Source organism: Pipistrellus hanaki, assembly GCF_964339955.1.
Source record: "Pipistrellus hanaki genome assembly, chromosome: 1".
Classification (NCBI taxonomy): Eukaryota; Metazoa; Chordata; class Mammalia; order Chiroptera; family Vespertilionidae; genus Pipistrellus; species Pipistrellus hanaki.
Window position 1 is genome coordinate 118,182,197 of NC_140503.1, and position 17,535 is coordinate 118,199,731.

A 17,535-nucleotide genomic window follows, 5' to 3' on the forward strand; every position below is an offset into this window, starting at 1 on the left:
GAGATCCTACACACACAGGGTGTCTAAAAATTAAACAGGATACCATACATAAAGAACCTGTTATAAACCCTAGCAGAGTTGGCCTCAGGAAATACCACCCATTATTATTATTATTAAATGCCCACCTTCCTTTCAAATGACAATTGAAGGTTCATCCTCTTTTCCTCAGATTCAGGATAAAATTAATTGAATCCACTGTAACGCTTAAAGGCATTACTCTATATTTTGGCAACTGATGCTAGCACGTGTTTTGTAGACAGACTCACTCCTAATCACTAAACCTGCTTCAGATGCATGATGACATGCTGGGCCAGTTCACCTACCCTGCTACTCTATTTTAAACATGAGAAACCTCAAACCCAAGGACAAGAGACAAGAGACGGTGGATAAATAAACCCAAATTCTGTTCATGACACCAGGGCAGCCCCTCTGATTTGTTATCCTTGGAGAAAACTGGAAGGGTTTTTGGAGCTACTGAAGCCTCTGTGTCCCTGGCTTTTCTACAGAGAACTGGGATCTGGGGGAATGTAGCAGCTTCCTTTCCCCTTGGGGATAAAGCCCCTTACCCCTTCCGCTCAGGGGCACTAGACAGCGGTGAGAAACCTCTTCCTCCAGAATATTTGGGGACTATCCACAACAGACTCTTGCTCAGAGAAATTGGGTTCACAGCACAGCCACTTAGAAAACCTTGCAGCTACAGCCTTCTGGGGTAGGATGGGGTAGCCAGCAAGCAGGAGCCCAGCCTTGGCCTCCAGGAGGGTGGGGTGGGGCGGGGCAGCGGCTCCCTGGGCGTGGCCTACGGTCAGGGTGGGCGGGGCGGGGCCTCGGGGCGTGGCCCGGGGCCCGTAGGGGCGTGGCTGGCCGGGGACACAGCCCTGGGACCTGGGGGCGGGGAGATGACGGGCAGGGTGAAGTAGGAGGGAAGCGGGGACAAGTCCCAAGTCCGGGACGCTGGGGCCTTGCTGAGGGTTCCCGCGGAGAGAGCTGCGCTCCTGGAGAAGAGGGAAGGTCCTGGGAGCCTGAGCGGCCGCGGGAGCCGTGGGCCGGGTAGGAAGGCTGGGGTCCCCCGCCGGGAGCCCCGCGGCGGGATCCCGGCTCAGCTCTGCGCCCTCATCCTTGCAGGGAGCCCCGCAGGTCTCAAAGCCCCGCGCCTTGGCCTGGTGCCGCTGCCTTTCCCCCAAAGCTCGCGGCAGCCGCAAAGCCTTGGGACATAGGCTGAGCGAGGTCTCGGAGGCTGGCCTGGGCTTGGAGGTGTCTGGGTGCCCCGAAGTGTTAAGGTCCCCCCAAGCCCTGGCCTGAACCTGAGGCCTGAGTCCGGCGGGGAGGGAGGCCCCAGGGCCTGCACTGCCAGCGCTCAGTCCTTTGGACACCGAAATGCTCCTGGTCCTCTTAGGGCCGCTGTGTGTTGGGGGCGCCTCTTCCGGGCTCGGCCTCCTTTCCCAATCACAGCCTTGGGCTCTGCTTCGCCTTGTGTTCTACCATCTCCTGGTCCTGGTATCATAAAGTATTCCAAACACTGGGTGCACCTTCCCACGGACACGAGGGTGGCATTTACTGCTGCTATGCTGGGGTATAGCGGTGCAGGGACACCTCTGAGCACATTTACAGACAAAAACCTCTGCCTTGTGTAAAACCAGGAGTCCGTTTGTCCTCAAGTCACCGCTCCAGTGGAGGAAAGTGACCATTTACTCCCAGCCTAAAGGATAATGGGATTCATTGTCTACAGAAGGAATGTCAGTAAGAAAAGAGTCCTAAGACTTGTTAAACCTACTTATTACCCTGTTACGTTTTATTTTACACAGACAGGACGCGTCTACTCAGCTATCCCATATAATAGAAACAAGCAGCCCCTTCAGAAAAGAAATCTATGCATCCTGCAAAGATGAGACAACTTGCTGACTGTTGATAGCAAGGTAGCAACTTAATTTTTAAAAAGAATTCTAACACAGAATTTACAAGGTGCTACTTTAGGAAATTTTTTCCTCGTTTGGGGAGGCTAGAGGTTGCTTTACTGTTATAAAACTTACTAAGATATGTGTAATATAGGTATTTGGAATAATAATAAATGCATTTTGTTGCTATTCCCTGATCTTAGAATCATAATAGAAATGCATCAAGCCTATATTTGTTGACAGTTGGTAAAACCTAATCACCAGGGTTCTCTGAGCCCTGTGTGCTCTAACTGAATCCTCTCCACAGCCCCCACCTCTTGTTGAAGGAAGGCAAGGCACAGAGAAGTAAGGCCACACTGCTGGAAAGCTTAGAGAGAAAAAAAAAAATGTATTTCTAACTCCAAAGCCTATGCTCTCCTCCCTTAGCCACCTGTTCTTTATTTTTCACAAGAAGATAAGCAGTCAGAGAGGTTGCTTGTTTCAAGAACTCTGGACCCATGTGTACAGCCTAACCCTAGTTCTGGTTCCAGCTCCTGACTTTGTACAAGTTATTTATCTTTCCTAGGAACATAATTGATCTCTAGTATCTCCTAGATCTAAAAAAAAAAAAAAAAAAAAATCTCTAGATGAGAGAAAATAAGATCTGCTTTTACCAATGAATGCTATTGTTGGCGGCATTTAGTGTTGAAATGACAGGGTGCTCAGGAAGGGTCAGCTGATTCATTCAGTAAATAAGCAGTGAGTACCAGGACTGGGGGGGGTGGGGGGGGGGCTCCATTGGAGAACAGGCCAGGTGAGGGTTCCCCTGGGACTTCAAATCCTGGTTGGAGGCAAAGGAAACAAAGAAGGAACCCACAAACAAGTTAATCAACAAACAGCTGCAAATGGTTAACAGAGGGTATGATGAGGAAAATGGGGTGGAGAGGGGGCTCATTGTTTAAGGTGGTAAAAAGAGGCCTCACCAAAACCTGATTTAGAAGAATGAGATGGACCCAGCGATACTTATTCCTGCACTGGGCCCTGGAAGGGGAAAGGAGACATGAAAGATTGGGGCGTGGTCTAGGAATTGGCCAGAAGGTCTTTTGTGGGTAGAGCATGATTCATTCCAGATGAAGTTGGAGACACGGGGTAGGACCATGTTGTGCAGGGCTATTTGTGTCTAGTAAAGACCCTAGATTTTCATCTAATAGCAATGGGAAGCCACTGAAGTGTGGTGGACAGGAGAGTGACGATAAATCCACAGGGAGGGTTGATGGTGGCTCAGGCTAGGGTAGGGCAGCGGACACAGAATATGGAGTTTTTAAGTATCACTTCACTGGTGGGGCCTTCCAGACAGTTCTATTTGTAATAACATTCTTTTTAAAAAAATATATTTTATTGATTTTTTTTTTTTACAGAGAGGAAGGGAGAGGGATAGAGAGTCAGAAATATCGATGAGAGAGGAACATCGGCCAGCTGCCTCCAGCACACACCCTTTACTGGGGATGTGCCCGCAACCAAAGTACATGCCCTTGACCGGAATCGAACTTGGGACCCCTTAGTCCGCAGGCCAACCATCAATGCTCTTTCCACTGAGCCAAACCGGTTTCGGATGTAATAACATTCTAACACCCTGAAACATCCTGGCATTCCTCATCCTCCTAGTCACTTAGCTTTCCATACTACTTATTTCCATATGACATAATGCTTACTTTGTTTATAAATTGTTATTTATCCTCTCCTCGAGAATGTTATAATAGCTATAGGAGAGAGGGTTTGCCTATTTTGTGTACCGTTGTTTCTCCAGAACCTGATGTGGACTCAATACATTCTGCTGTGTGAATGGATTTAATAAATGGTTTGGGTTTGGATTCATAAATTTTGCTGATGAATTGGATGTGGTAGTGAAAGAAAAGGAGAAATCAAGGATGACTTTCAATATGCTGGCTTAGAAACAATAGATATTGATATCAATTAAGAAGAGGAAGGCTAGGAAAGAATAAAGTGGGAATTGGGAATGGAGAGATCGAAAGTTCTATTTGGTAAATATTAAGTCATGGTGTGTAGATTAGCTGTCCATTATTGCATTAAAGCAATTACCCTACAAGTTAGCAGATTAAAAACAAGCATGTATTGTCTCCCAGGTTCTGTGGGTGGTTCTGGCTCAGGGTCTCTCATGAGGTTACAGTCAAGCTGTCAGCCAAGCCGGAAGATCTGCTTTTGGCTTTTTCACATGGTTACTGACAGACCAGCTGGCTGTTGGCCAGCAACTTTTGCTCCTTGCTAAATGGACCTCTCCATAGGACTGCTTCCCCCAGAGTGAATGACCCAAGGGAGAAAGACAGCCCAAGGTAGACACTACCATGTTTTAACCTAATCTCCACGTGGCACACCATCACATCTGCTATAACCTATGGGTCAAATAGACCATCCCTGATGAGTTTTGGGAGGATGTAAATTCTGGGAATGGCAGGAGTTGTTTGGGGCCACTGTAGAGGCTGCCTACCAGGAGGTATGGAGATATCCAAGAGGAAGCTGTTAGTTACAGTCTACTGTAGCTCCCAGGGACCTGTCTGCAGATAACCTTTTGGAAGTCATCATAATATATGAACCGGTTGGAAATGTACAAGAGGACCCAGGAAGAGAAATAGGGAAGGGAAGAGGGCCCTGGACCAATCCTGAAGAGCCCGACATTTAGAGGTCCAGTGAAGAGGGGCCATCAAAGGAAGATGGCCAGTGAGGAGGGAGGGGAACCAGGGCAGTGTGTATTCTGGGAGTGACTTAACTGAAGGACAGGTTTCACTAGACATATGTTAACGCAGGTAGAAGCTGTAAAAGCTAGTGAGAGATCCTTGGCCGGTTTGGCTCAGTGGATAGAGTGTCAGCCTGTGTACTGAAGGGTCCCAGGTTCAGTTCCATTCAAGGGAATGTACCTCAGTTGCAGGCTCATTCCATTCCTGGCCGGAAGGTTAACAATTGATGTGTCTCTCTCACATCGGATGTTTCTGTTTTCCACTCTCTCTAAATATCAATGGAAAAATATCCTCGGGTGAGGATTAACAACAACAACAAGCCAGTGTGAGGTTTGTCACACATTCTTTCCCTCTTCTAGAGTGACCACCAATTTTCTGGATTGTAGCTGTTCTATCAGCTTGGTTCATGGGATGAAGACAGTGAGCAGAATCCTCCTGTCACTCTATGTATAATAATATACATAGTGTGAGCTAGAAATAAGCTCTTACTGTATTTAGTCCCTCAGATTTAGGGATTTGCTTGTTATTGCAGCACACTCTAGCATATCTTGACTAATATACTAAGATAAGGTCTGAGCACATGACTGCAAAGATTACTGGTCTCCAGTTTACCAGACACCTTGGGTACCTAAGAGGGAAGGTGTTATACAAGTCTTACTCTTATGACTAATGCTCCTGTTACTGTTGGTGAACTAGCAAGTTCACTTGTTTCCATGATGCTCAAGTCATCTTTATGATTTTAATTAAAGGTCACAAAAATGATACTTAAATGTATAATTACATTCTATAACGGCAGCTAGTGTGAAAGTGAAAATATATAAGGGTTCAATAAAGGTTCAATGCCCAGAGGGATAGGATAGGAATTGAGGCTTTGATTTTTATTTTGAAAACATAATTTTCAGCATCCTTCTAAGTTTTCCAATATAGAGGAATATTCACAGACTCATTGTTAAGACACAATTCTTCCCAGATATAGTTATCAATTGGTGCATTTCAGAAATTATTTTGTCACCAAAGGACATTTGAAATAAATCATTCATAGTTACCATTGACTAATTTTTTTTTTTTAAAAGCAGATTCAAAGAGTATTTTAAATGTGATTTTCTGGCTATTTGATTTTGAATCTAAGAATATCAGACCTAGGTTTTGCTCTCAACATCCTGGAGGAAATGCATTTACTCTTTTAGTTTGACTTAAACAGAAGTGAAGCGGGAGCATTTAGCTGTGGGCAGTGCTATCCTGCCTTCTTAGGAATGTTGGCTATAAATCCACTCTCCCTGGAGGTTAACAATCAAAGTTCTCCCCTTCTCTTATTCACACAAGTGATACGATGATGATAAATTCCTTGGACGTGACTGCTCCAAGCGCTAGTGTGATGAATTATGCTGTTCAGGGCACGGCCAAAGATCCTCCATTGTCAGTGTGCAGCACTGAGTATGGGCCGTGTTCATAAATAGCCTCCTGCCAATGTGGTCTCTGCAGTGCATATTAAAATCCCTGTTCTCACTCACTGGTCATGGTTTTTAGTTCTTAATCTTCTTCTGTCTTCCCTTGAGTTCACTTAGCTAAACAACCTTTGTGTTTTTTTTCTATACCCTACAGGTAGGGTGTTATCACAGCTGTGATCAGTAAATGCTGAGTCTTTCTTCACAGAAACTGTTAAAAATAGTCATGGTTAGTCCTTTTCACTAAATCCAGAGTAATAAGAGCTTATCTTACAGTAGCTTAATTGGGTAATTATTTAGTGTTTGAAAGGCATTTCAAAGAGAACATTGGTAAATATTGTTAATTTAATGCTACTTTGTGTAATTGAAAGTCCACTGCAGCCACAAAATCCTCACTACTATTGTGTACTAACAGCGATTTCTTTCCTAATACAGCTTATTATTTCCAAAAGTATATATATATTGATTTCTGAACATTTAAAATATTTTCATAAACTCCCAAGGTCATCATGTTTTGTACCTTATATATTGAAAAGTTAAATGTTAAAATAACCACAAAAGTCTTGGTCTCTAAAAGTTTGAAGGAAATATAAAATGGGACCCTGACCCCAAATCAGAAGTATCGCACATTACACAGCTTCTACATATGTCCTGTGTGGAATGTGCCTAACTTTTCAGCAAGCTTTCCTATTAGGCCCTGACAAATAACAGCAATAATGATTTATTTACTCGGAGTCCATGCAATGGGCTGTCACCTCATTATCATCAAAATCTGTCGAAAAGCGTTACATTACATTGCATATGCCTGGCCAGCGCTTTTGACAAATTTGCTACTCACTTTGTGAACCCAGGGCCCCCAGGTGTACTTAAAGGCCCCTCTGTAGCTTGAATTGGACAACTTCCCTCACGAACGGTACTGGTTTGATAGGGCTGCCATAACAAAATGTCATAGACTGGGTGCTTTACACAACAGAAATTAATCTTTCATAATTCTGGACGCTAGTAATCCAAGATCAAGGTGTTGATAGAGTTGGTTTCTTACAAAGCCCCTCCTTTTGGCTTGCAGATGGCCTCCTCCTCCCTGTGTCCTCATGTGGTTTTCTATGTATGCCTGTTTCCTAATCCCTTTTATAGCTACACAAAATAGTCATATTGGATTAGGACCTACTCTAACAACCTCTTTTTAAATGTAATAACCTCTTTAAAAAAAAAAAAAAGAAAACTTTATTAATGAAAGTATTACATATGTATCCCTTTTTCCCCGTTGACCCCTCCTAGCCTACCCCATTTCCCACTCCAGGACTTCACCATCCTGTTGTTTGTGTCCATGGATTATGCATATATGCACGCAAGTTCTTTGGTTGATCTCTTCCCACCCACACACCCATCCCTGCCTTTTCTCTGAGACTCCATAGTCTGTTCCATGCTTCTATGTCTCTGGATTTATTTTATTCATCAGTTTATTTTGTTCATTAGATTTCACATATGAGTGAGATCATGCGATACTTGTCTTTCCCTGAGGTAGTGAGAGTTAAGGCTTTAACATATGAATTTGGGGGGTAGGGGGTTCACAAGTCAACCCTTAATGATAATGGTCTCCAGAAAGTACCATTTTTAAGAATTATTTTCTTTAATTATCAAATTTGAGCAAGCAACTAATGACTGCAAATCTTTTAACAGTCTAATCAGTTCTGGAACTTCTTAACATTATTAAGAGGAAAGCATTATATCTGTGACTTAAAACACTGATATGATTAGATAAAAACTGAAGAAACTTTATTATTAAATAGGTGAAGTAAGGGGTGACAAAAAGTAGGTGTATAGTTGTGAGTATGCAAAACAATTTATTCTTGTATTATTATTTATTAATTTTTATATTATTTGTATTACAATTGTAAATCTACTTTGCCCACCCCTATATAGTTTATTAAATGTCCACAATCAAGTACACTTTGCCATCTGAACTACCCAAATATTTGTTATCATGAGAAGCAAATATTTTTTACCCAAAATTTCTTCTCTGAATAAAAAACTTGCTATGATTAGTCCACATACTGGCCATCAGAAAGGGAGCGAGATATAGAATAATACACTGTGGTCCTACCTCAGATCCCCCTAGGTGATGGCATCTGGTGCTCATATTGCTTAAGTGCGTTGTGCATTATTGCCTCCATATTATCAACTGAAAATGTCAAAATAACCACAAATGAAGACTCTCTGAAGAGAGATGATGAACCTAAGAAACTGAGAAAGTTCTTACATTTAAAGAAAAAGTGGGAATGAAGGCATCGAAGGCCTCAGTTGAGCACTGCCTGTCCACATCCCCCATGCATGCTCTAGTTGATTCTGGAAAGCACTCTGTGTCTTCAGACTAATTGTAAAAAAGTGTCTCTCATAGTAAATTAATAGCCAGAAGCCCTTAGAGGATTGTGGGTATGCAAGAGTAGGTGAATAATCTGTATATATATATAAAAAGCCAGTGACCAGAACACCTGAACCAGAATGGCTAGAACGACCAGTCGCTATGATGCCCACTGTGGCTGGCCAACTGGCCTGATCAGGGGTGGAACTGGTTGGCCAAGTTCCAGCGATCCCTCCCCCTGGCTGGCTCTACCCATGATCACCCCCTCTCCCTGATCAGCCTGCAGCCCCTCTCCCTGGCTGGCCCTACCCCCAATAACCCCCCCACCAATTGGAGGCAGGGCCAGCTGGCCAACCTCCCACATCCCCTCCCCCACAACTGGCCAGGCCCCGATTGGCCCCCATCAGGACAGGCTGGCTGGACCTCACCCATGCACGAATTTGTGCTCCAGACCTATAATATTTGGGATAATTGGTACATAGTTTGGAATGAGCTGCAAAACATTATTTTTCCCTTGAAGAAGTTTTTAATTGGAATTTGTTATTGAAGCTGGGTGATGGAGGCAGGAGTTCAATACTCTATGTTTGTGAACTTTTGAAAATATCCATATTAAAAAGTTTAATAACATAAAACTTAAAAAAGAAGAAATGAATGAAATATTCAGCCTCCTCCATGCATATGTAAGAGAAGGCATGTGTAAGTAGGATGTGCTTTTTGCTATCAGTTGCTCCATAAAAAAGTACTATGAAAGCCCTTATCTGGGAAAGGCTATAAGAGCATCTTGGCTAGTTTTGAACTAGGTTGTTTGACATGTGTTTTTTCTGCTCCCTGGTGTATGACATGTCTGTCACATCATGAGTCAGTGCCTTTCTAACAGCTACTGAGTTTCCCAGGCTGCATTTTCATGTTCAGCATTTAACCTCAGAGACTCTCTATTTAACACAGGAATTCGAGAAGAGGCCACTTGTTCCAAGCACCATTCCTGGCTAATGCCTTCAGCCCAATGCTTTCTACACAAATATCCCCCAGTATTTTAAGATTTTTACCAGAAGACACTAGGCAAGGAAAGGCCTCTGCATGTACTTCAGAGGAACATTACTCCAAAGCTCTGTCACTGTCGATACCTATCCAAGTTCTTGAATTTTCCAAACGTGGGATTAGGAACCGTCCTGGGCTTCAGTTGTGAATCTCACTCACATTTCTGCATAAGTCTAAGGCCTGATGTTCATTCCCTTTTGCTATTGTTGCTTTGACCTTGACCCTTTATCATTCAGAAAAGTACATCTTGAAGGTGGCCCTCTGTAACTAGATGTTTTGGAGTAGCTCCATGCATAAGTAGTCAAATGTCTGCCCTTTTAAGCACCAACATTACTGAGATTGACTTTACAGCCATACTTGTCTGGGGAGGGAGAAGTTTCTTGAAAATTAAGTTGTAGTTCCCCTTTTGATCTTCTTCATTCCTTGAAGGCACTGTCTTTTCACTGTTTGTCAGTCAGTGTGCAAACATCAAAATATTTCAAGCTAAGAGGTCCAAGTTTAAAATGATCTCCATGAAGATTTACTATAGTTCTATATGTTCTTGTTTATTGAATTTCATTTAATTGTTAGATTTAAAATACATAAAAGAACATATATAATTTCTAGCATTCAGGATACTTATGGACCTTTGCTAATTATTCTTGCTACAATGAGGTCAAAATGATTAATTTATAAATTCCTTTGCTTATTGATAGATCAAATCAGGATTGTAAAAGGCTTTCATAGTACAGGGGAGATTGTAGAGTTTTCATCAATCTGTTTTCACTTCTTCACTTTTATTTTTTGTTAGTAATACCTTGAATAAAATATGTGTTCAGTAATTATATGTGTATAATGTGATTATACACAACATTAGCATTAAAGGAAAATAGCTCAATGGTTGAGTGTGGACCTAAGAGCCTGGAGTTGTGGTTTGATTTCCAGTTGGATCACATGCCTAGGTTGCGGGCTCGATCCCCTGTGTGGGATGTATGGGGGGCATATGATCAGTGATTCTCTCTCATCATTGATGTTTCTGTCAAACTGGTCAAATTTAATTCAATCTCATATCGTCTTTAGGAGTGTTTACCATGCCTACGTACTAACTTTACTACTAATTACTTAATGTCTTTCTTCAAACCTACCCTATTTTATCTCAGCCTTATCCTAAGCAATAATATCCATAAAATTACAGGCTTATAATATTTAGAATTTATTTCTAAACACAAAAATAAATAAATACTTGTTTAAGACATTTTTAAATGTCCATATTTCACCTAAGTCAGCTTGAATCACCAATAGGATATGGATCACACCTTCTAAAAACACTTGACAAAAACCAAGCAGATTATTGACTTTTTTATATCTCACCTTTTACAAAAGAATAAAATAATTCTTGGTTGTAAAGTTGGCACAAAACAATTTTCAGAATAGTTTCTGCATTTTGATGATTAAGATCTATTACAACTTTATATATACTATAATAGTATGTGTATATGCATATATATATATACACACACTTGGATAGATAATGGATTGTTTTAGCTGTTAATTGAGAAATAGCCAAGAGTTTTCAGTTCCTTGCACAGTCAGCATCATTTACTTGAGCTAATCTAACAACCCTTATTTTATACTATTTTACTCATATTCATACATAGAATAAGAGTGATAATAGCCCTGGCCTGTGTGGATAAGTAGGTTGGGCATTGTCCCATTGCACTAAAAGGTTGCCAATTCGATTCCTGGTCAGGGCACATGCCTGGGTTTCATGCTCAATCCCACTAGTGGGTGTACAGGAGGCAGCCGACTAATGTTTGACTCTCAGATTGATCTTTCCCTCCCTCTCCCTTCCTCTCTCTCTCAAATTAAATAAAAAATATTTTTAAAAGAGTGATAATAAATAAGTAAAAATATAGAAATTTTGGTTATTTTTAATTACATTTATCTGTTAGTAATAATCGGAGGTTTAGAGTAAATGCTGTAATATAGTTTGTTAGAGTTTGCCCTAATGGAAAATCAGAAAAAGAATTAGTGTAGAGATAGATATCAATAGGTTTCACAATCTTTGTGGAGAAATGTTCTGCCTGATTTTCTACGATGCATATATCCCCATCTATTTAACATATACTAGTAAACAAGGTGAACTAAGGAGAAACTGCTGCAAGGGTGACTTAGAGGACATCTAATGTTTCTTCAGCGGAATCATTAAACTTGCATCTGGAAGGACCTTTAGAGGTCACCTCATTCAATCCTTTGTCTTATTAGTGAGGAAAGAAGTCCACAGAATAAGTGATTTGCCCAAAGACACACTTTTGGCAAATCAACTTTCTATTAATCCTACCTAATAAAAGAGTGATATTCAAATTAACCATCATTCCGCTACACCCACAAGCCATGCCCACAAGCCACGCCCACAAGCCAATCAGAGCAAGTATGCAAATAAATCCAACCAAGTTGGCTATAGCCACAGAGAGCAAGAGAGAGGCTTGGGTTTCCCGGGCAATGGAGGAAGCCAAGCTTTCCATCTACCCTTGCTGACCTAGGCCTCCACTCAAGGCTACAATTATAGAAGATAAACAAATCCAAACAGAAATGGCAGCAGCCATGGAGCTGGAATGAGCAGGAGGCTAGGGTTGCCCCCAGCAATGGAAGAAGCAAAGCTTTCTGCACACCCTGGCTGGCCCAGGCCTCCACTTAAGGCTACAAAGTTTCAATTATAGAAGATACATAAGTACCCACAGAAAAGGCTGCTGGCCACTGAGCGAGCAGGAGGCTTGGCTCCACTCCAGGCGACAAAGTTTCAATTGTAGAAAGTAAATAAATTCCAGATGCTAGGGCCTCCACTTGGGTCACCAGGGGGCATGGCTGGCCTGCAAACCACCACAGGCCCCTCGCCCAGGCTGCCCCATGCCCTAAGGGAACCCCCACCCTGATCTGGGACACCCTTCAGGGCAAACCAGCTGGTCCCCACCTATGCACCAGGTCTCTATCCTATCTAATAAAAGAGTAATATGCAGATTTACCATCACTCCAACACACAATATCGCTGCCCCTATGTGGTCAAAGATCCTGCCCCCATGTGGACAAAGGATGGCCACCACAAGATGGCCAGCAGGAAAGGGCAGTTGGGAGGCACCAGACCTGCAAGGGTGGGCATTTGGAGGTGATCAACCCTGTAGGGGAGGGCATTTAGGAGTGGCCAGGCTGGCAGAGGAGAGAAGCTGGGGCAAACAGGCTGGCAGGAGCAGTTAGACATCAATCTTCTATATTTGAAATATAGGTTGTTAGCGTTAATTTTTGGTGGCACTCAAGGTATTTTGTAGCTACTAACGATTGTTAGTAGCAAATCAAAGATTAACCAATTGAATATTATTAGGAATAATGTCTGTTGCCTATAATATATTTGAATAAAAGAGGAAAACTATGATATTTTTCTAAGCACTGTCAAGACATCTACACTAAGATGCAAATTGACCATACCTTTTTGACTCCCACCAACCAATCAGGAGTGAGTATGCAAATTAACCCAACAAAGCTGGTAGGTTAATTTGCATATGCAGGTGTTGAGTGGCTGGGGATACTTGTGTCGTAGCCATAATGACGAAGCTGGCGTTCCACACCATCCCAGCTGTTCCGGGCCTCTGGGCAGCGTGGGAAGATGGAAAGGCAGCTCCAGCCAGAGCGAAGGCAGCACCAGCAGCCAGGGAAAGGAAGGCCCATTCTTGCATAAATCTCTGTGTATGGGACCTCTAGTATTTTACATAATAAATAAAATATCTGTTCTTATGATTAGTACACTTGGAGTCAAATATCTCACATTTTCTATTTTTAATCCGTGAGTGTGTATAATAAGAGAGCAAATACTAATATAAACTAATATTCAAATGTAATAAAAGTAAGTTTTAATATGAATTCTTAATGAAAAACATATTAAATGAGTTACTGTGAGGAATAGGCCAGGGAGAGAGTGTAATTTCATGAGCTGTTCAAACAAGAATTCAAGGAAGAAGAGGGTGGCAAGTGCTGCAGACTTTACCTGTGAAATTAAAAATAACTTCGAAAGGAAGGACAGCTCATTTTGTTTATGTAATAAGTTTATATTGCTCCACAGCTTGTTGGTAAAGTACGTTTGAGCACTTAGAGAGCATATCTTTATCCTCATTGTGTTCCAATTTAAAGGGAACTGAATCACAGAGCAGTTCTGAGATCCCCAGGCACACACAAGCCCAGGAAGGGAAAGTTAGCAGCCCTCACCCTTCAGAGCACTGATTTGCTGTTACCAAGAAGGCAAGCAAGTCTTTAATAATTCCAGAGACTGTCCATTCTAACTCCCCTGCTTTTAGTGCCTTGAATGTTAGGATAAGCCCTTTGCAGTTCTCCTGTGGTGTTTCCAGAGAGAACTGGAGGATTAAAGGCTCCTCAAATAACACAACTCCCTGTCAGTCTGCAGTGTGTGCCATATGCTAAGGACACAACAGTTGTTTTACACCATAGCGCCAAACCAGAGTACTGGGGGCTGGGCAGTGCTTTTCGGAGCCATGTTTCCTTTATTCAGGCCCCAGGAGGGGGGCCTCCACTCTGCACTGAAAATATAATAGTGCAGATCCTTGCAGACGGGCCCCTGCCCATAGCCTGTCTTCTTGCTTCCTCCCAGGGGTGGGACTGGGCGGTGCCAACCACCAGTGTCTTGGGTAGTCTCCTCCCCAGGTTGGTGAATGAACCCTGATAACACACTATTTCTGCCACTCAGACTTTATGTTTTAGTTTCTTTAACCATTTAGTCATTTATCAAACATCCTGTCTTTGGGCGAAACTTGTTTGGCTGCTCTTACATCTGTATACCATTACTTTACAGGACGTCGTTTATCCTGTGAATCTTTATTGCCCTTACGTACATGCTACATATCATTGGCTGTAAACCTGATTAAACTGTAAACTTGAAGACAGGGACCATGTCTGCTTTTTGTTTCCATACCACAGAGAGGGCCCGGCCTGATTTATTCTATTAGTGTGAGTCCTAAACCAACGGACAAAAGGGAACATCAACCAAAACAAAACCTGTACATCTTATGAAAGGACATCTATTCAATGCAGGCCTGTGTGGCGAACATGCCTGCAAAATGCACTGACCTTTTGAGAAGCGAAATGCTTTATTGCTGAGTATGACTTTTTTTTTTTTTTTTTTAAAGCTTTCATATCATAGCAACATGGCTCCATCACAATTAATCTCCTATGGAAAGGCAGTGACAATGGGATGATTTCTCTGGAGAATCTATGCTAATACTATTAAAATGCTCTTACAATGTCAAAATGATTGCAGTGGAAGCATGAGGGGGATGTGCCATGCGATTATGATATTACAGTGATGGGCGATTACCAGAGGAAGCTACTAATTCAACTCTGCAGGGACTTGCATTATGAAACCATTATAACGTGAGCTTATAATGACATAATAACTTGGATGCACTGTCGTGATGTGAAAACTAAAAGCTAATTGGAATGCAAGTAGTATTAACATTAAATTGTAATTAAACACGGAAAGCAATACTTGTTTAAATTTAAGACGGAGACATGCAATCCAGAAATGAAAACTGCGGGGAGAGAATGCATGCCAAATGTAAACTTAGGGAAGGGTAGGAACCATTTACAGCTCTGCCCCCCAGGACAAGGTGTGAAAGCCCAGTCCCACGGCCTCCCCAGGCTCTGTCGCTCGCTGCTGGGCCGCTAAGTCAGTGAACCAGAGCAGGACACAACCCCCTTCTCCAGCACTACCGCCGCTTACATTCAAGTCCCCTTGTTTCATTTCCCAAGTGGGCATGACTGTATCTTACCTCCCACAGCCCTAGAACATATTGCTATTTTCCATGAAAAGTAACCTTTTCAAAAATATAACAAAATTAATCCATGTCCAAAATCAGACAAAACACAAGCTCAAAGGAGAGGGGGGGGGGGGGGGGGGGGGACTAAAAAAAATAAAAATAAAAATAAAAATAAAAAATTTCCCCCTAGAATTAACCTGTATGAGCCAGCACCTCTGGGTATTTTCTTTAGTCTATTCTCTATGTATAGCATATATTATTTTTTTCTTCAAGCATTTTTATGGTATAATACTTTTAAAATGTACTTATTAATTCTTCCCATCCCTCCTAGTTTGCAAGATCTATCTCTTCTGCAGGAGAATCCCATTGATAGGTTTTTGTTTGTTTTTTAAAGGTCAGCTCAGACTGGAAGATTTTACCTGTCACCCAGGACACTGTATTTTCCTGCTCGGGAACAGTGTCTGGCAGGGTTGATGCTCTGCATACATCAGCTAGAGGATGTTCCATAATATATTTTTCAGATCCTGGTGGCAACGCCATAGGTAGTTCATTAGCACCTCTCTCTCTCTGTTTAGGAATGAACGGTGGATGTGTGAAGTCATAGAGTTCCAGTTTGTTCTCAACTGATAATTATTGTACGGCTTAGGTCGACATAAAGACAAGTTGTGAGAAACGAGGAAAATTTAAGAGTGACGAAACTTGTTAGATGTACCCCTGCAGTTTCTTGTTCAGATGTTATGAGGACACACAGAAGTTAATATATACTCCCTCCTCATTATGACTCAGAGTGGTTATTACTCCTTGTTTTAAATATTGTGGAGAGCAGTTTTTGTTAAGTTCTCGCTTAGATATGCTGTGTGCTTTAGAGTTATTTTTATTGCCTCTTCAGATAACAACCAATTTAAGTGGGAAGGCTAAATTACCCAAGCCCTCGGTCTGTGATTAGGAAGAGCAAAGCACAGTGCACTTAAATGGCTTGCTTCCTGTTGCCCAGTCAACAGTGGAGTTGGCACTAGCCTTTCTGGTCCTAGGAAATCACAGCTTCTTCTTTAGGCCAATGAGGGATGCCACCTCTGAGTGGGCCCTCCGCCTTCATGGGCAGCAGGATAACTTATGTGATGTTTGTAGTAAAGTGTCTTCATGGTGAAATAAAAGAAGCATTGGCCTGACAAGTTGGGAGACTGACTTTCTGGACTTCAAAGGATCAAGGAAGGCTCAGAGTTTGCATCTGAAAATGATGTCATGGAATTAAATAATCTATCTGCATATTTCCTTTCAGCACAAAAATTCTGAAATTAAATAGCATTTAACATTCATTGAAACTTACATATTTTAACAAACTTACAGTATTGTTCACTTTTAACACTTAATAAATATACTTACTTCACCTATTTAAAACAATTCATCTAAATTAAAAACCATACCTTATGAACTTTTTAAAATTTACTTACTGATTTTAGAGAGAGAGGGAAGGGAGGGAGAGAAAAGAAAACATCAATTTGTTATTCCACTTATTTGTGCATTCATTGGTTGATTCTTGTACATGCTCTGACTAGGAATTGAGCCCACAGCCTTGGTGTATGGGGACAATGGGCTAACCAACTGAGCTACCCAGCCAGGTCCAAAATCAGACCTTATTTAGATGCATTGAATAATTAGATGTGTTTTAGTCGATTTATAATTTGATTTTAAAAATGCTCTTTTATTAGCTAGGCAATTTTTAAAATTATTAAAGTTGCAAATGTAAAACCAATCTGAAGAAGAAATTACAATTATAGTCCTTTCCTGGCTGGTTTGCTCAGTGGTTAGAGCATCTACCAGCACACTGTCAAGGGCATGTACTTGGACTGCAGGTTCAGTCCCAGGCCCCTATCGGGGAGCATGTAAAAGACAACCAATCCATGTGTCTCTCTCATCTCTTCCTCCCTCTCTCTCTCTTTCCTATTATTTCTGAAAGTCAATGTTTAAAATATCCTAGGATGAGGATTAACAACAACAACAAAATATTATAGTCCTTGGTATACCTGCAATATTGTTAAAATACAGTTAGAACTAAAATGAAAGGAAACTTTTGCATAATTGTACAAGTATACAGATCAATAGTTATGTTCAATAATATTTAAAATACTAGCCAGGACCGTTTTGGCTCAGTGGATAGAGTGTCGGCCTTGCGGACTGAAAGGTCCAGGGATCAATTCTGGTTGGGGGCATGTACCTTGGTTGCGGACACATCCCAGGCAGGGGGTGGGGGGGGTGGGGGGGGCGGGG

The 17,535-nt window shown here is 41.9% G+C and overlaps 1 protein-coding gene across 1 annotated transcript in view; it reads left to right on the forward strand.

Moving 5' to 3' along the window:
- Positions 1-901: 901 nt before the first annotated feature.
- Positions 902-17,535, forward strand: part of PTER (phosphotriesterase related) — a 63,606-nt gene continuing 46,972 nt past the window's right edge. The window contains exon 1 of the mRNA XM_084871349.1: positions 902-1,047. The gene's annotated coding sequence lies outside the window, so the exon portion shown is untranslated. The remainder of the gene's footprint in view (positions 1,048-17,535) is intronic.